The sequence below is a fragment of the Sorex araneus genome, chromosome 6, assembly GCF_027595985.1.
Source record: "Sorex araneus isolate mSorAra2 chromosome 6, mSorAra2.pri, whole genome shotgun sequence".
Taxonomy (NCBI): Eukaryota; Metazoa; Chordata; class Mammalia; order Eulipotyphla; family Soricidae; genus Sorex; species Sorex araneus.
In genome coordinates, this window is record NC_073307.1 from 75,815,225 (window position 1) to 75,839,227 (window position 24,003).

General features: G+C 39.1%; 1 protein-coding gene across 5 annotated transcripts in view; it reads left to right on the plus strand.

Annotated features, from left to right (window-relative positions):
* The window catches only part of ARHGAP44 (Rho GTPase activating protein 44), a 195,358-nt gene that overhangs the window by 25,534 nt on the left and 145,821 nt on the right, over positions 1-24,003 (plus strand). The window lies entirely within an intron of this gene.

Sequence of the window (24,003 nt, forward strand, 5' to 3'; positions counted from 1 at the left end):
CCCGTGCGGCCAGTAGACTCTTGGTAGCTTGTCAGGTTCTCCAAGAAGGAGAACAAGGCTATTAGATGTTTTCTGCGGCTGTGCGCTTCCCGGAGCTCGGTCTCATAGTCTCTGGATGTTGGCTGTTGGTTAGATTACATGGCGCTGGGGGCAGTGTGAGTGTGGCTGCCAGGCTACTGGAAAATGGGGGGTCTGGGTGGAGAAGGCTCAGTACCAATCCGAGCAGGCTTGGAGATCTCAGCCCCGGGTCCTGCACATCTGGGTTCCTCTGCTGATCCCTTCATGTGTGAGGCTTGTCTGGATGTGTGGAGAGTGGCCTTGAGCATGGTTGTAGCTGGGTTCCAGAGGTCTTCAACTGTCAAGGCTCTGCTTGGAGTGGGTAGGGAAAGGCAACCTGTCCCCTCTGAGGGGCCCTGGTGAAGATAGCCAGGCACGGGGGCAAGAGGCTCTGTGTCGCCCTCTTCCGGGAGCTTGGTCTCATAGTCTCTGGATGCTGGCCATTGGTGGGATTACACAGTGCCAGGGTCAGTTTGTGAGTGTGATTGCCAGGCTACTGGAAAATGGGGCATCTGGATGGAGAAGGCTCAGTCCCAATCTGAGCAGGTTTAGGGATCTCAGCCCTGGGTCCCGCACACCTGGGTTCCTTTGCTGGTCCCTTCATGCATAAGGTTTATCCGATGTGTGGAGAGTGGCCTTGAGCATGGCTATATAATCATATTCTAAATTCTAGAATTCCTGGAGCATCTCATACTCTGTACCATTGATGTACCAAAAGTAGCACACAACATTTTATTGGGTTTAACAAACACATTAGTAATCTCTTATATAAGGGCTTAGTGGCTCCAGGATGAAATACAACAATCTTCACACAATTTCCTCTAAGGAAACTTTATTGGACCATTTTTAGCGGATTATTCATAACAAGCAGTATAAAATTAATTGTTTTGGTTCTGTTTTGGGGGGCATGGTTTGAGATTTGGGGTGGAAATAATCAAAATATGGTGGTGGGAAGGTGCAGTGGTGGTGGGATTGGTGTTTGAATAGTAAATGTAATGAATTATTGTGAACAACTTTATAAAAGGAAAATTAAATTAAAAACAAAAAAGATGCCACCACAGTCCTTTAGAAAGGCAAAAATCCAGGCAGTACCACTTGCTGGTGTGGGTGTGGAGCAGCAGTTGCTCACGTTCTTGTTAGGAAGGAATGCAAAATGGCAGTCTCTATAAAAGGTGATATGGTAGTTTCCAGCAGAGCTAAACACTCTGATTTGACGGGGAACTCAGATTCCTTGGTGTTTATCTAAAGGAATCGAAAAAATGGTATGTATGCTCACACCAAAACTTGCACTCGAATGTTAGTAGCAGCCCTATTCATAGTTACCAACAACTAAATAAGTTTGTGAATGAATAAATAGTTCATTCAGGGATTGGACTATTACCCAGCATAAAAAGACACGTGTGCTCTAAGTCATGAAAAAAACATAAAGGAAACTGAAGTATGTATTGCTAAGTGAAAAATGCCAATCTTAAAAGACTACATGATAGTCATATGGCCATCCATAGGGCTTTCCACATGAACCCAAACAGTGAAGACAGTATTAAGATCAGTGGTTACCAGAAGTTTGGGGGTGTAAGATGACTGAATAGGCGAGTATGGAGGACTTTCTTAGGGTAGTGAAAGTGGCATTTATGTTATTATAATGATAGATACCTGTCATTGCACGTTTTCCCAGACTCAGACCTGTACCAAGAATGGTCTCTAATGTAAAATATGGACTGTGGGTAATAATGATAAGTTAGTGCAGGTTTATCAGTTGTGACAAATAGATAGCTTTGATGGGGGGAAGTGTTAATATTTGAAGAGGTTGTGCATTGTGCATACACATCAGGGCAGGGTTATACAGGAATTATCTATATCTTCCTCTTAATTATCTGGTACCTTCCTGTCAATCCAAAAGTCCCTTAAAAATATTAAATAATGAAAAAAGAAAGATTAAGATAAATCCTGTCAGATAAACATAACAGTTAGTGAGAGGGAGGGAGGCGTGTCGGTGGGAGGGAGAGAGGAGAGAAGGAAACTAACAAGAGTTCTCTCAGTTGCTACATTGTAGAAAATCAAGTGGTAGAGGATTTTCTAGTGCTTATGCCTTCCAAATAGTTAAAAAAATTAAAAGTGTCTGTGAAAGAGTATTGGATAATATAGATTTTATATTTACTATTGGGCTGGAGCGATAGCACAGAGGCTGAGCGATAGCACAGCAGGTAGGGCATTTGTCTTGCCCAGGGCTAACCCGGGTTCGATTCCTCCATCCCCATCGGAGAGCCCAGCAAGCTACTGAGAGAATCCTGCCTGCACGGCAGAGCCTGGCAAGTTCCCCATGGCATATTCGGTATGCCAAAAACAGTAACAAGTCTCACAATGGAGATGTTACTGGTGCCCACTGGAGCAAATCAGTGAGCAGTGGGAGGACAGCGCTATAGTGATTGTTGTAGTTAAAGACAGGGAGATGTGTGACTCTGGGGAGGGGAATTTGTTTCCTTCACTTGCTTTGATAGAGGCTCTAAAGATTGTATTTCTTTGGGATGCACTTCTCTTTCTCTCCTCTGGCATTTCCTAAATAAATTTCTTTTGATAAAGCTATTTTGGTTCACTAAGAAAAGTGAGGATTGTATCTGAGGCTTGAGAAGTATTTACTTCTTTTGACTGTATTGACCAAGAAGCAAAAATAATGATTTCATGTGTGTTTTACTGTCCAAATCTTCAGGTTCTCTCCAAATAGTCCTAATAGATTTTAGTTTGAAGATGGGAAAATGTTTGGCATTAATGAAAATATCAGTTTGAAAGATCTGGGTTGTATTTAAAGATGCAATTTAATTTGAAGAAGCAATGTGTGGACTAACACAAGACATTGGTCAAATCTGACCCAAACCACAGCCAGGAAGTTATGAGACTCAACAATGTTTAAAGCAAAAACACAAAAATGTTGGCATTGTGATGTGAGACATATTTTCTTGTGTTTCTTGGATAACAATACTTATGATAGCAGTCATAATTGAACTGAACTTCTGAGACTGAATTCTTTTTGTTGATAAAAAATTGTTCATAACCAGGGTCCAGAGTAATAGTACAGGGTAGCTGGCTTGTCTTGCATGCAGCTGACCTAGGCTCAATCCCCAGCACACCATATGGTACCCTGAGCACTATGAGGAGTACCCCCTAAGAGCAAAGCCAGGAGAAATCCTTGACCGCTGCTGGGTGTGGCAACAAAAAATTATGTATGTATATATTCATAACCAGGCTAGAAGTTTTATGAACATAACAAGCTCTATATGTACCTCAGACCAACTAAGCATTAATATTCTTAGGGAAAACAAAAATTTTATTGTATGTTGTACATTGTTAGAAAACAATTTGTTACTCTGCAATGAGATGCAAATGAAATTGGACAAAAATGATTACTTGTCTTTAGCTGCGTAGCCATGAGGGTAGATATGGGCCCGAGGGAGTATAGAAGGTAAGGCGTTTGCTTTGCTCTCAGCCAGCCCTGCGGCTTGACCCTTGGCACCACACGTATTGTCCCTGAGCATTAGCATGAGTGACCCACGAGTGATCTTTGAGCACAGCTAGGTGTGCCTCCCACCTCCAAGTGAAAGAGTAGGTTTTGGCAGTTGGTCTAAAACTCTTATTTCAAGACACTGTAGCACTGTTGTCCCGTTGTTCATCGATCTGCTCGAGTGGGGTTAATAACTTGTTGTTATTATTTTTTTTTTTTTGCTTTTTTTTTGGGTCACACCTGGCAATGCACAGGGGTTACTCCTGGCTCTGCACTCAGGAATTACCCCTGGCCGTGCTCAGGGGACCATATGGGATGCTGGGATTTGAACCCGGGTCGGCCGCGTGCAAGGCAAACGCCCTACCCGCTGTGCTATCTCTCCAGCCCCTATTTTTGACATATCGAATACACCACAGGTAGCTTGCTGGGCTCTCCGAGAGGGACAGAGGAATCAAATCTGGGTCGGCTGTGTGCAAGGCAAATGCCCTACCCACTGTGCTATCGCTCCAGCCCTTCAAGACCCTAACAAAAATAGAAATACAAAAGAAGCATCTTAAGTTCTTTTGGAATGTTTTCTGAATTATATGAATCACAATGTTTTTCAGAAGTTTACTTTCAGTGTTTATTAAAACAACATCAACAATATACTCTGCCAGTTTTGTATTATATGTCGGCCAGATAGCGTGCTATAGAGAAAGATAAATGAAGCCTCTTTTTGCTTATTTGCCTCTGGGTTCACCCTGAGTGTACCAGTAGAATGTTTCTAACCACATGATTCAGTTACATGCAAAAATCTGAGGTCCTGGTGCTCAGAAAGATCTGGGTCTTATGAGTTCTGAGTGCTAGTTCTAATTGCAGTTCCTTTCCAGTGTGCTGGAATGTATCCTTAAAGGAAAGGGGAGACTGGACCTAGATCTGCCCAAGGGAGTCTACAATAGGTAAAGGGAAAGGGACTCAGCAAGGATGAGCCTTTCATCGTCTAGGTTTGAAGCCCGTGGGCCCCCGTGGTGGCTTGTGTGAGGCAGAGAGGAAAGAGACGGTCACTTTCTCCCTGTCCGCCTCTGCCACCCCGGGGCCAGCTGGGGAGGTTAGGGCTCACTCCAGAAAGTCAGTCCTAGGCCTTGCCCAGGGTTCACAGGTTCTTTGTCTTCTTGCAGAAAGGAATTTCAGGATAGATGAGCAGTGAAGTGAAAACAGGTTTTATTTGGAATCTTAGGAAAGGGAATGAGGGAACGAAAATGAGAGTGAGCAGTGCGTTCGGGGAGAATGTGGGCTTTTTCCAGAGATGGAGAGAGCCCCTGTACACACCCCAGCATTAGACTTGAAAGTATGAAAATCCACATCCCAAGAGGGGAGATGAGGGCACCACATGTGCTCTGGTACCACATGCAGTCTCTGCCACATAGGCACAAGCAGCTCATGGGTTTGGGCAGCATACGTACACACTTCCGTTGTTCAAGGTGCATTTATAGGGTTTTTCTCAGCGTGCCCCACCTGGGGCTTTCTAGCTAGGTGAGAGTCTGTTTCTAGGATGGCTGCCAGGAGGTAGAGTTGGGAGTGGTTGGTGGTCTTTGAAATTCCTTTTCTGTCCTTTTCTTCCTCTGGAGCTTCTCTTGGAAAGGGGGAGGTGGGGCCCAACCTTTTCTGGGTCTGTTGCTGGTACCCAGTAAAAGTCTTATCAGGCGTTGGTTCCTGTGATTATAAGGTGGGTCCTGCCAGTCTTAGGGTTAGGTGGTTTTATTACATTCTAGGAATTCTGTTGCCATTGGAGCCCTTCCCTGTCTACTCACCTATATCAGGTTTAGATAGTAAGTATTTGAGATGTTGTGGGTAACTACTCAAGTTTCCTCTTCTAATATGAAAGATTTATGCATACAACTGAGAGTGACTATTTAAGAATACTAATTATGGACACATATTTCATTAAATAACCTTTATTTGATTTAAAAATTAATGTAAAGTGATTTGTAGGTTGTATAAAATTAGGTGATAGGCTCGATTATGGTTTAGCTACAGTTTACTGATAACTAAATTATAGATAAGACTTGACTTCTCTTTTGTGAAAGATGTGGGTAGCATTCTTCCCAGGATCCTGGGTAAAACTTTCATGCTCCAGAGAATTTAGTAGTAACAGGTCTTTTGAGTATGTAGGCTCTACTCTACTTAATAAACCATTGATATTAAGAATCACAGAATGAAACCAAAGTCTGGAATGTAAATCGTTTGCAAAGCAGGCTAAAACTGAGTGAAAATGCTGAGAGTTGAATGAAGACAGTTGTGCATGGCAACAGAGTTGGGAGGAGTGTTGGAATGTTGGTTCTTGCCCACCTGTCTGGGGACTGTCGCCCCCTCACAGTTTACACGTCTCACTCAGAAGCTGGGCTTAGGTAATTCCATATTCTGTAAGAGAGGCAGTTGTTTTGCATGCACATATTTTTATCAAAATCAGTAAGAAGAGTTGCAGAAGATACATTATTAAAATGAAGATAGTGGAGGTACTTGGTAGACATTTCTCTTTATCACCACACACAGTTTTTCTCATATCTTCTCTGCAGAAGCTAATTCAGAAACTGCCTTTGTAAAACTCCAGCTAAGTGTAACAGAGGAATGTTCTTTCTGATGATCTCATTTAACGTCTTGGGACAACATGGTTTTTCTTATGGGAAAAAATGAATCTTCAGGTGTTTAAGTCCCCTTAATACTTTGAATCAACTTGCTAACCATCAAGTTCTCCTGAAGAACTTCCCATAATCTTTGGGCTTGCATCTGCACCTTTGGAGGGAAACTCAACATAGCACAATTGAGACCACAGTGAATTCCTTATCACCCAACTCAGCTTACCTCCATTGCTGGCTCTGCATCTTGGTGACCATATTTGTTTAGTTCATCCTTCACAATAATGTTTTTTCTTCTCTTTTCTAGCTTCCTCAAACTTCTGTATCTCTAGCCCTGTCTCTAAAAGATGATTTTACAGCTTAGAGAAAATTCAGGTTCTGTCAGATTTATGGGATGACCTTAACATTTCATTATTGAAGTTAAAAACTCTTTGTATCTATAACCATTCCCATTTTCTTCACACCTGTTCTAATATAGAAGGAATCCTTTCTCTCAGTTTAGTCTTTCATTGGTGCTCTGGGCTTTCTCCTGAATTACACCATCAAATATCCCCTCTCTTTCCTTTATATTCAGTGTCTCTTTCATGTTTTATCAGTGTTCAGTTTCTCCTATCTCAATAACAAAAACTCCCTTGTCACCTCTCACTTTCATTTCATCTTCTTTATAGCTAATTAAAAAAAAAAAGGCTTGTCTATAGTTACTGTCTCCATTTATCTGCCTCATATTCACAATGTATCCCATCTTATCTGGCTTGTGACCCTATTCCTTGCCCACACTACTCTGCCTATATTCATTAAGCTACTGAAAGGCAGCAAGCTCCACATTGCAAGACCAATTAACATCTTTGAGAATTTATTAACTTAACCTTTCAGCAGCATTTGGAAATGCTGATAGCTTTCTTATGAAGTGTTTATTTTTCCTTCCTGCTTGGCTCCAATACAATATTTTTTTCTGTTTTTCTGGCCATTCCTTATCTGTCTTCATTGCAGAAAATAATACTTTCTTATGAATGGTTTATAATCTCTGCAATTTTCTTCATGGCCTTGGCTTGACTGGTCGTTGTAAACCAGATGACCCATAAACTTAAGTCTTGAACTTCTAGATCTACACCTTAAACTTACCTTCAACATGTTTGAATGTTTAGCAAAGGAGTAATATTATTTTAATGGCATTTATAAAAATTGCTGGTTTTGACATGTGTAGAATAAACAGTAGAGAGACAAAGGTTGATATAGGACAACCTCTTAGAGAATATTAAAAAAAAAATGAGTCAACATATTTGCCCTGAGTTAGATATCTATTGGTACTGTTAACTCAGCCTTTCCAAGTTCTAGTTAATAATAATCTATTCAGGTCTCTCTTTTATCTGCATTACCATCCATTGGTCTATACAAACTGGACAAATCACAAGCCTAATACCTACCTGTCTTAGTTCATTTGGGCTACTATAATAAAATGCACAGACTGGATAGCTTATTAACAGTAAATTAATTCTTTCATAGTTTGGAGGTTGAAAATTCAAGGTCAAGGGCCACTTTCATATCTCCAAAACAAAAACAAGAAATATTTAGATTCTTACAGAATTTTATTCCTTTTCTTTTTTAGAGGACTGGAGTGAAAGCATAGCAGGTAGGGCATTTGCCTTGCATGCGGCCAACCCGGGTTTGATTTCTCCGTCCCTCTCAGACAGCCTGGCAAGCTACTGAGAGTATCCTGCCCATACAGAAGAGCCTATCAAGCTACCCATGGCATATTCGACATGCCAAAAATAGTAACAAGTCTCACAATGGAGATGTTACTGGTGCCCACTCGAGCAAATCAATGAACAATGGGATGACTTTTTTAGACATCGTAATTTACAAGTATCTACTCATTTAAAGAATGATTTAATTGCTCCTTTTTTTAAAGATATGAAAGACAGTGTTTTAAAGTTCTCCAGAGAAGGAGATCCAATCAGATGCATATATGTATAATGAGATTTATTAGTCATTGTTTTATGTGATTTTGGGATCTAGCAATTCTGAAATGTGGGGCATTGTGGCAGGGAGTAAGTGGGAAGAGTTGCTGTTGTAGCTTATGCCGAGCAGCAAAATGCATGTTTCTTCAGGTATTCTTGGTCTTTTCTCTAAGGACCTTTCAAAGATTGGAGGAGGCCTAGTCCCATTATCTAGAGATTTATAGACTAAATGTGTGTGTCCCCTCTCCCACAGATTTATATGATTAATTTCTAGTGTGATCGTATTTGAAGGTGTGGTTCCTTTGCTGATAGGTCATGAGGACCAAGCGTTAGGAATGGCATTGGTGTCTTTGTTATAAGACCCCAGAGGTGCCTCACAAGTAGGTTTGCTGACTCCCAGTTTCCCAGTTTCTGGAATTGGGAGAGATAAATTTCTGTTATTTATAGCCGTGTAGTGCATAGGATTCTAACAGCACAAAACAGACTAAGACAATTTACTTTAAGTTTGTTTACTTTGTTAATAACACCTAAACAATAACTTTGCCAAGGCAACTAGACTGACTTTTGACCAAAACACTAGATGCCATTGCTTAGACACGAAGTCACAAAATCAGAGTTGCTTGTTTTAGTCTAATATTCTGTATACTTAACCACATTATATAACATTCAGAAGTCATTCAACAAATCCTGATTGTGTATATTTGGGACTATTAAGATTTCTACATTTTTTTCTTCCCAGCATTCAAGACCAATGTGGGTAATGCATTTCATGTCCACATGAGTGACATGTAATTAGAGTTACATGCATTAGAGTTAGAAATATAATTAGAGTTAGAACTAGAGTGCAGTAATTCTTTGTGTAATTTGAAAACCATTTGTGGATGGCTCCTATTTTGATCGAGTTTTTGACAAGTATGCATCCTTATACAGTATTTGTAGTCCCTTTAGCTTCTTTCTTTGCCAAACTTATAAGGAGTCACATAAAAAAGACTTATCAGCTGTTTGATTTAATCATTCTCAGGGACTGGGGATTTGCCAGTTGCATGCAAGACAGACACACTACCTGTTTCTCTGGCCCTTGATTGGCTCTTTCATTAATTCCTCTTTGTGTCTTTTTCCTATTTTTCTTGGGCAGAAGCCAAGTTTGTTGCCAATGTAATTGAACCATTACTTACATAAAAGAAGATAATAGAATTGTTATTTACTGTGCTTTAATGCAGTACTGGTCATTTTTGCTATATTGTACTGATTATATGTATATATATATATATATATATTTGCACATTGTACTGGATTTGTTTTTTTTTCAGAATTCATTTTCTAGACCTTTGTTTCTGCACTTTAGTTTATCTTTTTCTTAAAACTTTTTATTTGAATCACCATGAGATAGACCCTTACAAAGCTGTTCATGATTGGATTTCAGTCAGACAGTATTCCAACACCCCTCCCTCCACCAGTGTACATTTCCCAGAACCAGTGTCCCCAGGTTCCTCGCATTATGCCACACCTCCCTGCCTGCCTCTATGGCAGGTGCTTTTCTTCTCTCTCTCTCTCTCTCTCTCTCTCTCTCTCTCTCTCTCTCTCTCTCTCTCTCTCTCTCTCTCTCTCTCTCTCTCTCTCCCCTCTCTCTCCTTTTAGGTATTGTGGTTTGTGATATCGATACTGAAAGGTTATCAAGTAAATCCCTTACCTACTTTTAACTCTCAGATCTTGACCAGAGTGATCATTCCCAGCTATTATTATCATACTAGTTTCTTCTCTCTTTTACCTAACCTCAGCCCCCCCCCCCCACCATTTGTGGTTAGGTTCCAACCATTGACCAGTCCTCCTAACCCTTGTTTTCCCTGGCTATTATATTAGTTTTTCACTATATATATATTTTTATATACCACAAGTGAATGCAGTCATTCTATATCTATTCCTCTCCTTCTGACTCATTTCACTCAGCATGACACTCTCCATGCCCATCCATTTATAGGCAAATTTTATAATTTAATTTTTCCTAATAGCTGCATAGTTTTCCATTTCATAGATGTGCCATAGTTTCTTTATTCATTCATCTGTTCTTGGGCACTCAGGTTGTTTCCAGATTCTGGCTATGGTGAATAGTGCTGCAATGAACATAGGAGTGCAGATCGTGTTTCTGCTGTGTGTTTTTGGGTCCCCAGGATACATTCCCAGAAGTGCTATTGCTAGGTTAAATGGGAACTCAATTTTTAGTTTTTTGAGAAATGTTCATATTGTTTTCCAAAAAGGCTGGACCAGTTGGCATTTCCACCAATAATAAAGGAGAGTCCCTTTTTCCCCACATCCATGCCAACACTAGTTGCTTTTGTTCTTTTGAATGTGTGCCAGTTTCTGTGGTATGACATGATAAATACCACAATTTGATAAAACCAAACTTAACCATCTTGACTCCATCTCCAGAGTTTTCTATTTCTTTGTACCAGACACCAAAACAGGAATGCTTGAGCCATTCATTGCTAGAAAAACCCTCTCTATTTCCATTCACTTACATGAGACTCTTTTTTTTTTTTTCCTAGAATAGTAGACACCCAGGCCAGTATTGCTCGGAGTTTACTTTGAGCTCTGGGTTCAGGGATATTTGAACTATATGGGGATCAAACCAGAGTTGGCTTCATGCAAAGCAAGTTCCTTAACACCTGTGTTATCTGTCTAGCTCTGCTCCCTGGAATTTTATTCTGCATCATATCTGCACACATTGCCCTTACCTTTATTGTCTTTGTTCAACTGTCACTTCTCAGTAATAACCTGTCTTGACCTCCATTTTAAAATTGTAGCCCCACTGCCACAGCATTTCTGACCCTCTCCACACTCTGCTTTGCATGTATGCGTCCCCTCACTCCCTGTGATGGAGCATTCACAACCTGTCTACATAGAGTTTTTCCCTTTTTTCTTTCACTGTTCTATAGTGTCCTTAAAAGACAGAGATTTTCTTCTTTCATTTCATTGTGTATCTTGAAATAAAATATTTGCATTTTATTTCATTATATTATTGTGTATCAAAAATCATTGTGTATCACAAAAGAGTGCCTGTTACAAAGTTGTCACTCACTGTATACACTGAATAAGTGCAAGTGAATTAATAAGTACACCACAATTTGCCCTGCAATTTAGATTTCATACTACTGTGTGACCACAAACATATACTGCTTATCCAGGCTCTGGGGGTTGGGATTACAAGGGAATTTAAGTCTTGTCATAAATACTCATTAAGATACTTTCCTCTTTGCTTGAAAGAGCTATGGATCTTTTGGCTCTGTGTTCTGTCCTTAGATGTCATCTCTTTCATGCTGACAGGAAAGGCACTTTCATTCTCTTACTTGGTTCTCTGCTATGAGCTTTCATGAACTCTCAGTGTTCCTCTTAATTCAGCTGGGGGTAAGTCAGAGCAGATTGATTATTTTAGATTAATAAATCTTCACTTTTCAGATTATTTTAAGTTTATGACTCTTTGCTCAAGTTTCTTGTTTTCATTGAACACATTTTCTTGTCTATATTTTATTTTTATTTATACCAATAATATGAAGAATCATCAAGGTACGGTGAGATTGCAATGTTTAAACCATTTAGTAATTGCCTTGGGATCTCGTACAAGTCATTTACCTTCTAGAAGTCACTATACTTCTTCACAGTAAAATGCAAAACTCCAGTATGGGGCAGTTCTCCTGGCCTGAGGGATGGGTGTTTGATCATTATGTGATCAAACATGAAAGCTTGTAACTGTCTCACAGTGATTCAATAAAATTAAAAATAAAATCAAATAAAATGCGAAACTCAGTTAGCTGCTGTTAGTGCTTTTTTCTCAGCAGCTTTGTTAGGGAGTTATTCCAGAAAGCTTTTATATGGTGTTTTACTTAATTTACACACAATGGTTAATTTACACACAAGTTTAGCCTATATCTGTTGGCACACTTGTAACTGTCTACTTTAAGAATGACTTGGCTAGATTGTAAGGAAGCATTATCAGTGCAAAGAAGTCAGAAGAATCTATTTCCTAATAATTTATCCTGCATTTATTAAATGTCTCTTGCCCGCACGCCTGGCTGTCTTCCCCAGGGCCCCTCGGAGGGCTCCAGCTTCCCTCCCCACCCCGAGCAGAGCTCCCGGCAGCCGAAGACCACTGGAACCTAGCTGCAGCCATGCTGGAGGCTCCTCTCCACACGTTTGGACAGGCCTCATGCATGAAGGTACCAGCAGAGGAACCCAGGTGTGTGTAATCCCATCACCGGCCAACATCCAGAGAGAGACTTAAAAGCAAGCTCTCAGAAGAGAGTGATGCAGAGAGTCTCTTGCTCGCACGCCTGGATGTCTTCCCCAGGGCCCCTCAGAGGGGATGGGCTCCAGCTTCCCTCCCCACCCTGAGCAGAGCTCCCGGCGGCCGAAGACCACCAGAACCTAGCTGCAGCCATGCTGGAGGCCCCTCTCCACACGTTCGGACAGGCCTCATGCATGAAGGTACCAGCAGAGGAACCCAGGTGTGTGTAATCCCATCACCGGCCAACATCCAAAGAGAGACTTAAAAGCAAGCTCTCAGAAGTGATATCTTTAGCCTACTTCTCCCTCTGGGAGAAACTGGCAATCTTTTGAGAGTTTCCTGCCCACATGGGACAGCCTTGCAAGCTTCCCATGGTGTATTCATATGCAAAATCCAGTAACAAGCTGGATCTCATTCCCCTGACCCTGAAGAGCCCCCAGTGCAACATTGTAGGAGGGCCGAGTTGAGATAGACTTCTAAGATCTCAGGGAAAGGACGAAATAAGATGTTACTGAGCCTGCCGAAGAAATCGGTGATTAATGGGATTTCGTGATTTATTAAATGTAGCTATTGAGTGATAATTATGTTTCAGACACTGTTTTGATACCAAGATATACAATGAACAGTTTATTTCTGTGAGGACACATCTCTTTCTGACTTTTGAGTTATTTTTCTCTAAAAACATCATATTCCCATGTCTTTGACTTTTACTCATTTGCACAGTTTTAATGAGCCTTCGAAAAGTCGTGTGGCCTGGTAGCTTTCTTAGGGATTATTTATTGACTGCCTCAGTGGCTGGCTCTTTTCTCCTCCCCCATTTCCCTAGTGTTCTCTTCCCTAATTCATCCCCCCATCCTTGCCCCTGTGCCAGGCTTTCCACTGAAGACCAGCTCACCTATTCTTTGATTCTACTGCCACTGGACATTTGATATCCCCTTATCAGGTTTCTTTATATCCCACATGTGAGAGAATCTGTTTCTCTTCCTCTCAACGATTTCACTCGCAAGGTTTCTTTATATCCCATATATGAATGTGTTTTTCTCCCTCTAGCTGATTTTACTCAACATGATACTCTCTAGATCTATCCACATTCGAGAAAATTGCAGAACTTTATTTTTTTCTTACTGCTGAGTTGCATTTCATTGTGTTTATGTATGTACCACAGTTTCTTTATTCAATCGTCTGTTCATGAGTATTTGGGTTGTTTCTATACTTCGATTATTGTATATAGGACTCCAGTGAACATAGGAGTGCAGATGTCTTTTCTGCTTTATGCTTTTGGACCTTTGGGGTATATTTCCCAAAATTACTGCGTCAAATGCTCATTCCTGATTTTGTGAGAAATGTTCATATTGTCATCCAAAAGAGCTGGAGCACTTGACATTCCCACCAGCAGTGAATATTGGTCCCTTTTCCCTCACATTCTTGTTGTGTTCAAAAACAACTGGTTGTTGTTGGTGATTAGCACCAGTCTTTGTGGGGTGAGATGATTGTTGTTTTTGATTTGCATTTCCCTGATGATTGATACAGAGCTGGGCCTTACCTGTTTAGCTGCCTGCCTGCAACACAATACAGATTTTAATCAGTAATTTATACGAGAGGCTTTTTTGTGAATTCTGCTCAGCTTGGATTTATATGGAGGTCATTTTAGAAGGTTGATCAGGGATGAGGAAAAGTGGATAAGCAAGACTTAGAATATTCAGGTAGTTGACAAATAAAAAGTGTTGGTCAGCATGCTTTTAGATCAATTGTGTGTTAGCTGTCAGTGGTGGAAGCAAGGATTTGTTCTCTCACAGAGACTGGGAGACAGAAACCATCCATCCTGGTGAGACAGTTTAAAGAAGTAACCTTCAGGTGGAGAAAGATACTCTTGAGTTGTAGGAGGTACATATGTTTCTCTAAGGGGCAGAAGAAAGATCATAATCATAGTGGTGTTGAAGCTAATACTCAGAGATTTCCCGTGGCCCATGGCAGGTTTGGCTGAGACAAACACTGAATTCTTCTGACAGTCAAGCAGGCACTTAAGGGGTGCTACCGTTACCCTGGGAATGTGGTCTTGAGTGTCAGAAACTGTTAGTATTTTTTTGATGTGGGGAAGGTAGGTTGGGGAAATCATTTTGCCGAGAGTCTGTAATGTTATAGACCAACACTGAGGCATAGTTGAGTGAAGAACTCAGAGAAGCTAGAGTTGAGTTAGATTTTGGTTCAGGAAAGGATCTTAGTCATCTCAGCCAAGTTGAAGCATTGAAAGTGCATAAAGATAATTTGCCATTGCCCGCAATTGGACTATTAAAGAAAATTGAGGCCAAGTCAAAAAATCACGAATCTTTCTTGTTTTGATCAAAACCAGGCCACAATTGGATGACTTTTCCTTCCGTCACAATATACAATTTACCCTTGGACAGTATGGGTTCTCTTATATGTGACTTTGTTTTTTGGGGGAAGGAGGATATCAGGCAGTGCTGGGTTTTTTTTTACTCTTGGAGGTGCTCAGGGAACCACATGGCTATCGGCCGCATGCAAAGTCAACTGCTTCCCTGCCACAGCATATATGTGATTTTTTTTTTAAACCAGTGAGTTCTGCATCACAGATTTAACCAACCGTGAATGGTTGGTTGGATCCTTAGATCCAGAGCCTGCCACTAGAGCCACCTAGAAGCATTTGCAGATTTTGGTATGAGAAAGGTCCTGAAACCAAATTCTCCTGGGTATCAAGGAAGTAAAACTGAGGAATCAAAAATTGTGTATGGATTTTGTGTGCTTGTGTATGGTGGTTTTATCTTTGCTCACTTTACTCAAGGCCCACTGTATGGTTTCACTTTTTTTTTTTTTACACTTTTTGATAATTTATGTCAACAAAAATTTCCTGGTAGTCTGTTTACAGAGATGTTTCATTTTAACAAATGCACAAAATACTACAGTGCAAGTATAGTCTTATATTATAATCTGGGATGAATATCTTTATACATGGTTTCTTTTTATACATATATATTAATTTTTTAAATTGTATTGAATCACTGTGAGATAGTTACAAGCTTTCATGTTTGGGTTACAATCTCACAATGATCAAACACCCATCCCTCCACCAGTGCACTTTCCCCACCACCAATATCCCGGGAATACACCCCCTTTCCCACCTTCCCCCTGCCTCTAAGGCAGACAATATTCCCCATACTCTCTCTCTACTTTTGGGCATTATAGCTTGCAACACAGACACTGAGAGGTCATCATGTTTGGTCCATTATCTACTTTCAGCATGCATCTCCCATCCCAACTGGTTCCTCCAGCCATTATTTTCTTAGTGATCCCTTCTCTGTTCTATCTGCCTTCTCCCCTCTGCTCATGAAGCAGTCTTCCAGCTATGGGGCAATCCCTCTGGCCATTGTATATACCATCCTTGGGTGTCAGCCTCATGTGATGCTACCCCACACTTCACAAATGAGTGCAGTCCCTCTTTGTCTGTCCCTCTCTTTCTGACTCATTTCACTTAGCATGATACTCTCCATGTTTATTCATTTATAAGCATATTTCATGACTTCATCTCTCCTAACAGCTGCATAGTATTCCATTTATAGATGTACCAAAGTTTCTTTAACTAGTCATCTGTTTTAGGGTACTCTGGTTGTTTCCATATTTTGGCTATTGTGAACAGTGCTGCAATGAATATATAGATACAGATGTCATTTCTACTGTGCTCTTTTGAATCCTCAGGATATATAAAAGTCAGGTCAAAGTGGATCAAATACCTCAATATCAGACATGAATCTATAAGGTTCATAAAAGAAACTGTAGACAGAACTCTCCATGACATTGAAGCTAAAAGCATCTCTAAGGACAAAGCAGCACTGACAATGCAAGTGGAAGCAAACATAAACAAATGGGACTACATCAAATTAAGAAGCTTCTGCACTTCACTGGTGAAGGGATGGGTGTTTGAGCATTGTATAACTGAGACTTTAACCTGAAAGCTTTGTAACTTTCCACATGGTGAATCAATAAAAGAATTAAAAAAAAAGAAGCTTCTGCACTTCAAAAGAAACAGTGACCAAAATACAGAAAGAGCCCGCAAAATGGGAAAGAATATTTACCCAATACCCATCTGATAAGGGATTAATATCCAGGATATACAAGATACTTGTAGAACTGTATAAGAAAAAAACCTCCAACCCCATCCAAAAACGGGGAGAAGAAATGAACAGAAGTTTCCTCAAAAAAGAAATACAAATGGCCAAAAGGCACATGAAAAAATGCTTTACTAGTCATCAGGGAGATCAAATCAAAACAACAATGAGATATCATCTCACACCACAGAGACTGGCACACATTCAAAAGAACAAAAGCAACCAATGCTGGCATGGATGTGGGGAAAAAGGGACGCTCCTTCACTGCTGGTGGGAATGCCGACTGGTCCAGCCTTTCTGGAAAACAATATGGACAGTCCTTCAAAAACTAGAAATTGAACTTCCGTATGACCCCGCAATACCACTTGTGGGAGTATGGTTTCACTTTTGTTCACACAGTTTCTGTTCCCACAGCCTAGTACTACCTGGAGGGCCTGTGTAGCCTCACTACTTTCTCAGACTGTCTTAGAGCTCTAAAGAGCAGAACATGATCTTCTCACTGCTTCTAAGGCTGTGCCCTCAATGGTAGAAACTGAGGAGGGAAGGAGTGAAAATTACTTGGCAGTGATGCATAGGCCTGAAATTGTGCCCTCTGTTAATGTAAGTTTTTTACACTGGCATTTTCTAGTGACTAGCTTAGTTTTGAAAGCATTTATATGTATGAATCATGTGATAATGAGGAGGCATAGTTATATATTTTACAGTTGGGAAGCTTAAACTTACATCCTTGATGCTCATAACTCTTTTATGCACATTTTGTTTTTGCTTGTACATATTTTTTTTATATTATGTAATTTGTTTCCCTTGGGTGGTATTACAGACACAGTTACCTTGAAGACAGTTAATTTTGTGATGTGTCAGGGACTCTGTCTCTATTCCTCAGATCACGCTTGATTTTATTCATCATCCTCTTTGAATCTTTATTTCTCTCTCTCTCTCTCTCTCTCTCTCTCTCTCATTTTTCCCAGTACCAGGACTTCCTCCTGTGCTCAGGGCTTGAGAGACCAGGTGGAGTGCTAGGGATTGAACTAGCAGCATGCCAGCAAGTTTCCAGCTACACTTTATCTCTATCCCCACTTTCTCTCACTTTAGTTGTTTTTAAACAATCACTCATATTAGGAGCTATTCTTTTGTCTTCTTCTCTCCACCTGCTTTTCTTACTTTCACCTCACCCATTGCTTCTTTCCATTGATCTCTTCCTTGCTTATTCTTAATTACCTGGCCACTCTGTGCTCTACCATACTTAATCTATGGACCAGATAGATAGTCTTTGTCTAGAAATAAATGCTGTGAATTTCTACAGCATTGGAAAGCTAATCAAAGGAAACTGAAAATTCTGTGATAGAATATAAATTTCACTTAATCAAGTAGGAAGGTCTGTTATGCCCCCTAGCATTCTGTTGGCATAGACAATACAAAATAATCTTTTTCTTTTTTTTTTTGCTTTTTGAGTCACACCCAGAGATGCTCAGGGGTTACTCTGCCCTCAGGAATTACTCCTGGTGGTGCTTGGGGGACCATATGGGATGCTGGGAATTGAACCCGGGTTGGCCGCGTACAAGGCAAATGCCCTACCCACTGTGCTATTGCTCCAGCCCCAATAATCTTTTTCTTTATGGTGTTTTTTTTCTAGAATAGTTTTCTCAGAATTAGTAAAACTTGGGGGTGCTTTAAAACAAGGAGAAATCAGTTTAAAGTATTTGTAGAAACTCAAGTTAGTAAATCCATATTGGAATCAGGGGTTCTAACCAGAGTTACAATCCAGGATTGCTTCCCTTGGCAACTAGCTCTTATCCTTAGGATACCTAGAGACTGTCTAAAAACAGGAAAAGTCACCACTGTGGCTTTTGCTAGTTTAAAAGTTATATGGTTTTAGGAGCTCTTTGCCAGGAATTAAAAAAAAAAAAAGCGAAGCAAAATATTCATTGTAAATCAAAGTAGGAAAGCTAATGGACACTGTTCAAACCTATTGCCTATGCTGTAGCTCTGGTTCTCTGTTGGAATTTGCTCTCTGCTTATTTATTACTAGCATTTTTTTCTTTCATAAATTTGAGCATGCTTATAATGCTGCTTAAAATCCTTTTCTGCTTGTTCCTAGCATCTAATTTTTCTCTCAATTAATCTCATGGGTTGTTGTTATTCCTATACCTGGAACTTCATTTCTGTCTGAAAACTGTGAATAACACATTCAGAAACCGTGGATGTTGTTGTATTTCTCCATAGAACATTGATTACTTTCTGGGGTCTTTTTTTGCTGTTGTTTGCAGTTATGACTGAATTAAAATCCACACTATCCTCCCTAGAGAAGCTTTCTATTTAATTTAGTCTTATCTGGGATATTTGAAGTCTGCATGTAGGGTTTAGGAGACAAAAATTTGGACAGAATTTCATACAAATTCAGGGTTAATTTGCTGTGAATTTGATTTTCTTCCTTACTTTTTACCTACTATGGTGTATTGAACTCTGCTATCTTGCACTTCAAGACAGTAACATTGACAATTTATGTAAAACTTTATCTTTTATTCATCATGTGGCTTGTGATGGGTCCTCATTAGAAGTTATAAGATTTATGGTATTACTCCGTTCGATTTCTTTCTCTGCCATTATTGCCTACTTATTCTTCAGTGCTTGAAGGTGGTCCTTTATTTGTTTGCTTAGATTTTATAGTTATACATGGGATGTTGTTCTGTTAGAAGATCATCTGTATTATTATTAGAAACATCTGACAATCAAAATTTTATAAGATATATTAAAAATCATATAAAATGTTGATGCATACCTTTATTGAAAGCTGAACTAACATTGATATGCTCTTTTGAGTCTGAATTCAATCCTGAGCTTGTAGGATATAGATTACCAGCTAAAGCAATACTGTCTGACACCCACCTTCACTTTCCATGAGTTTTATCCTATTACCCAATAGTAGTACTCTTCATTGTACTTATCACTTTAGACATTCTTTGTATTAATTTGTTTTTTTATCAACCTCTCTCTCCTTGCTATTTAAACCTAGAAGGCCAAGGATTTCTTTGTTAGTTTTTCAGTATTTTGAAATTTTTATCCAGAGTAGCCTATCAATCAATCAATCAATAAATAAATATATATTAGTTATCCTGGTAAATGTTTCATAACCCTCTGATACTAAGTTTTAGTATAATCATCTATTCCTGAGCAGACTGGAATTGGTTGACTCTCTACTTATGACACTTAATTTCCAATGTAATTATATTAACAGTTTTATTTTCGGTGTATTTATACCACTACGACTGGAGTGATATCACAGCGGGTAGGGCATTTGCCTTGCACTCAGATGACTCAGGTTCGATTCTTCCGTCCCTCTCAGAGAGCCTGGCAAGCTACCCATGGAATATTCGATATGCCAAAAACACTTAACAACAAGTCTCACAATGTAGACATTACTTGTGCCCGTTCAAGCAAATCAATGAACAATAGTACTACAATAGTACTACAGTGCTATACCATTACATTTCACCATTGCACACACAAGTTAATTCTGTAATTCCATAGAAACTCTCTTCTTAGTGTAACAAATCTCAGTGTGTTTATTCTGTGTAAGATTTGAAGTTAGTACCTGTTTGTTGTACAAGATCTAAGTTATAGGGCAGTATAAAAGAAACATAGCATAGTAACATAGCCTTCCTATATTTAAAGATTTTATTTTTTATTTACAAAAGCATACCTAAAAATATAATTGTAATTTTTGACCTTGTTTCTGAAGTTGGTTCTTCACCCCTTTTACAGACTCATGATAGAGACCAAAGATTTTTTTTTGAGGTGAAACTGTCCAACTGATGAATGAATATATAAATTTAAAGACACTATGAATGCCACTTAAACTCTTTGGCTAGGAGTTAAAATCTACTTGTTATTTTTTTTTAAATTTGGCTAGGAGTTAAAATACTACTTGTTATTTTAAAAAAATTACTACTTATTTTTAAATTGAAAAGTAAATATATAAAATGGTAATATTTTAGCAGTGGAAAATTTAAACATAAGCATTTCTCAACTCTGTATCCCTCAGTTCCCACTTCCCAGAAGCTGTGGCCTGACTGCAGGTCATGGTTCACTGCGTGTGTGCTTGTTTACCATATCCCTTTTGAAAAGCAAGGATATATATTGTACACTTGTGTATCTGTACATATTTACATACATTACTAGTTCATATAATATGCTTTTTAAAAAATTAGCTCTTGTATTTTTTTACCTGGATCCGTATAGAACATTTTATGCTTAAAACAAATTTTTTTTTTGTCTAGGAAAATACTGGACAGAGAAGTAGTAATGAAAATTATTTTTGTAGTATTTCTGATTACCTGACAACCTGAGTCATTCTGAAGTGCCATGAACCTCTTATAATGCCATTTTTGGAGGTAAATATATAAGTAAAACAGAGTTATAATTAATGAAAAGACTTCAATGGGGGAAATATTTAAAATTCTTTAGTTCTTTTAATGGTTGACATTTGAACTGAATCACTTATAATGTTGACTCATACTACAAAGAGTTTTAAGCGATAATTCAGAAGAAAACTTTTGCTGTGCTAGGGGAGAGCTGAGAATCATAGTATTTTTATGAGGTTAATCTACTTAACACGGTGACAGAATTGCTGAAGCACACCCAGGCCATTCCAAATTACATTTTGTTTGTGTTCTTAGCTTTACATAAAATACCACACTATTTAATTGACCCAAATTGATACATAAAGTTAAATACAATAATGATTAGGGATAACAGTACTTGATTTGGTGCAGAGTATGTTTTTACACACCAAAAAATATCCATTAAGGGTGCTCATGATGTGTGGATGGAGGGGTGGTCAGTCAAAAGTGGAAGTTGCTTTGTTTCAAAGGCAGTTTCTTTAGCATATTAATCTTTTTTATATTAAACAATTGGAGTTGAACACACTTAAGAAACTCATATAGCTGAGTAAACCTAGTTATATTCAAGGGGGGAAGTTACATGATCCCATTTTATAAATTTTGGTTGAGGTTGGTCAAAAATGCTTTGGCTAAGAAATACTTGGGTGAAGGAAAGGGAGAAAGTGTATTTGCCTTGACTTCTTTGCATTTTACTTTGATCTTCCTAATTTAACTTAAGTTGTTCTCTACTTCTTCTTTCAAAAGCACTGTCATTTTTATTTTAAGGTTAAAGATAGAATTTAACTATATTAAAAATCATTTGGGGGGCTAGAGTAATAGCACAGCGAGTAAGGCATTTGCCTTGCACGCGGATGACCCAGGTTCGAGTCCCAGCATCCCATATGGTCCCCTTAGCACTGCCAGGAGTAATTCCTGAGTGCATGAGCCAGGAGTAACCCCTGTGCATTGACCCAAAAAGCAAAATAAAATAAATAAATAAATCATTTGTGTTTATCAGGTTTTGTAATCATACTAGTTACTAGGGTTGCTCTTATTTGTGCTCTGGCTACAACCTTGCATTACCATTTTATATTTTTCCTTCCATGTGCAATGTTGTATACTGTGTAGTTTTCATGAAAGTATATATTGTGTTATAGCAGAAAAGTTTGTAACCTATAACTCTGAATAATACAGAGATGGTCAAACAAACAGCTATGTTTTAGAATGTGATCTTAAATAATGACAAACTGATTGTATATCTGTTATTTTAAAGAGTAATAATTCATGGTTTTTATGAAATGCCGTTTTGGTACTGTTTTGCTAAGTACAATATCAATAATGTCTTTAATCAGAAGATGAAAATGCTATTTTTCCAGCTGCCATCTCCTCTGTGACTTCCTTTATTGCCTTTTTTGGTATAGAGTTTCAGCTTTTGAAATTATTTATTTCTGCATGGAAACATGATGTGCTACTTCAATCACATTGTTAGCATCAACCCACTCATTTCTCACTTTTTGTTGAATTTGTTGATTGAATATGAAACATAAGTATCCTTCAGATATTTCTGCTAATATATTTTCCCCTATAATTCAGAGGTTGCCAGACTTATTTGCCTTACAGAAAGGGACCCCCACATCCCACTGCCCCCAACAGTAGGATCACCCCTTTTGGGAAGCACTATTGTAATTCATGCCACAGTCTGCAGAGTTTTTTGGTCAGAAAATATTCCTGGAAATTGATGATGATTTTCTCTGGCAGAGTTTCGAGGCACTTTTATGCCTTAACAAAAAGCCCCTGTTTTGCTTTATTGTTTGTTCTAGAATCTAAGATTTTTTTTTTTTGCTTTTTGGGTCACACCCAGCGATGCTCAGGGGTTACTCCCGGTTTTGCACTCAGGAATTACTCCTGGCAGTGCTTGGGGGACCATATGGGATGCCGGGGATCGAACCCGGGTCGGCCGCGTGCAAGGCAAACGCCCTACCCACAGTGCTATCGCTCAGGCCCCTAGAATCTAAGATTCTTTCTGGACCACACCGGGCGCTGCTCAGGGTTCACTCCTGTCTCTGCTCACAGGGATCACTCCTGGTAGGCTCTGGGACCATATGGGATGAGGGGATTGAACCTGAATTGGCCTCCTTCAGGGCTAGTGCCTTACATGCTATACTACTGACCTGGCCCCTAGAATCTAAGATTCTGAGGACAGAGACTATTTATTTCTTATCAGGTGACATCAATCTCTCTTAGAATACAAAATGCAAATATATGTATGTGTGTGTATAGATTCTAGTTCTAAACAGCATTCAAAACGTATTTTTATGTAGTAATGAAAATGAGTTCTTTCAAGGGTCTGCATAATAGAGCTTTTTTTTTGGGTGAGAATTGTGTGTGTGTGCATTTGTCATAATCTGCATTATATTTTGTAGACTCTTAACAGAAAGCATTTGGATGAACCTAGCCTTTTACCTGCTATTTTCTATGTCCTCTTCATCACTTACCTTTCCAACCTGACCTTTAACAGTACATGAGCCTATACTTGTTACTTGCAAAGCTTCACAAACTATATGCCCTTGTAACCTTAGTTGCCTTGTTCATTGAAACTGATTTTCTGTTCTGATTTAAATTGTGGTTGATACATGGTGTCCCATATATCTGGTTGCCCCTATTTCTGGGTTCTGACTTTAATCAAGTAACCCAGTCTTTCATTTTGATTTTTAGTGTTGTTGTTTGTCTCTCGTGTCTTGGATGGATATGTCTGCGTTGGTTAATTCTGATTTTGCTTTTCAGTAAGAATTGCCTGAACCAGGCCTGCACATATTTTCATGATATGATTTTACAGTGTTTACTAATTTTGGCTTTCTGAAATATAATTCCTCTAGGTTTAAGACATGATGGTACTTTTTACAAAACATATGTAGCATTTTTCATTTATATCTTTGCTTCCTTTTTCCAGGCAGCATTTGATGATGCATGATTTGTCATGACACTGTTGTCCAGAAAATGCTGGTTTGAGCAAATTATTCTGAGATGATTCAGTTTGTCTGTCATTGAAATGTTCATTTTATCTCAAATTGGAAAAACTGTCCATAAAAGAGCATCAG